Here is a 1,711-nt window from a genome sequence, read left to right on the forward strand (position 1 = left end):
TCTCGAGTCCGAAAAAAGGGACAACCACATTTTCGAAACGAATTATCTTTTATGAGTATAGCAACGAATATCTCACTTTTTAAGTTCAGGAAAGGACCTGGGTCGTATGAATTTTTTTTAGAATGATTCTTCTTTCGACCGAGCAAAGCGTGCAATATCCTCTTTTAATCACCATATTACACCTGAATAATATTATAAGAGTGAATATCTCTTAGGTTCTAAAAGGACAGCTGTGATTATTTAACCATACTTAAAATGAACTTCCGTTGCCCCAACACATTTCCTTGTTTGTCATTCTCTTGTTTTTCCGCCTGCTTTGTAGACCCAACCTCTGTGTTGCACTGTCCATTTACTGGGTACTCTGTGTTAAACGTATGTGAGTATCCTGTCTCTGCGCGATGCTTTGTGATAACTTTAAGTACCACGGAGTTCGGAAGATGCAAGTGTTATGCAGCATGCTGATAAATTGTGGGTTGTATTCATTGAGCGGTTGGATAATCCAAAGTGGGCATAGATGGTAATAGGATAGGGAGAGGCTCTCTTCAGGAATGGCAAATAGATCAAAGGAGCTTAGGATCTGTGTACCGACCAGGAATGTATAGAATGGTTGATACCGTTTGTGTTAAAATGTTTATGATAGCAAAAGATTTCATCTCTGTACAAGGAGTGTTACAACATTCAAACAGGTTTAAATATTGAAATTACGGAGGGGGTTTATTTCAGAGACAAGTGAAGTCAGTTGTATAGTCAATGGAACATGGGACTTTGTCAGACAGCTCCAGGATATTTAGAGATATTCGGAGAGTGGTAGAAATAGTAGGGAAATTTGAATGAAAGAGGAATGTAGGATTTGAGCCAGAGTAACGGAATATCTATTGTAATATTCAGATAACAGTGATTATTGGAGGAGAGCGGATTCTGCGCAGAGTAAATTCAGAGGAAAAATTTGATTTATAACGCTGCCTAAGAAAAGCTGTACAAGTCATTTTTATGGAGCGAAATGAAGAAATAAATAAAATAAATAAAAAGTGAATGAAAAAGAGAAAAAAAAGGACAGAGAGATATTCTTTTCTACTCTAGGTACAAGGCCCGAAATTTTGGTACTTAATTTTACTAGTACTTAATCTATCGACACCGAAAGGATTAAAGGTAGAGTCGACCTCGGCGGAATTTGAACTCAGAACATAAAGACACACGAAATACCTGTTTCTTTACTACCCACAAGGGGCTAAACACAGAAGGGACAAACAAGGACAGACAAACGAATTAAGTCGATTATATCGACCTCAGTGCGTAACTGGTACTTATTTAATCGACCCCGAAAGTATGAAAAACAAAGTCAACCTCGGCAGAATTTGAACTCAGAACGTAATGGCAGACGAAATACCTATTTCTTTACTACCCACAAGGGGATAAACACAGAGGGGACAAACACGGACAGACAGACGGATTAAGTCAATTACATCGACCCCAGTGCGAAACTGGTACTTAATTTATCGACCTTGAATAGATGAAAGGCAAAGTCGACCTAGGCGGAATTTGAACTCAGAACGTAACGGCAGACGAGACACTGCTAAGCATTTCGCCCGGCGTGCTAACGTTTCTGCCTGCTCGTCGCCTTAAGAGACAAAGAATAATAATAATTAACAGCGACAGAAAAGTATCAGAATATTTCAGCAAGTGTTTTGATAATCATGTAACAGGTGTTCAA

Source organism: Octopus sinensis, unplaced genomic scaffold, assembly GCF_006345805.1.
Source record: "Octopus sinensis unplaced genomic scaffold, ASM634580v1 Contig11352, whole genome shotgun sequence".
Classification (NCBI taxonomy): Eukaryota; Metazoa; Mollusca; class Cephalopoda; order Octopoda; family Octopodidae; genus Octopus; species Octopus sinensis.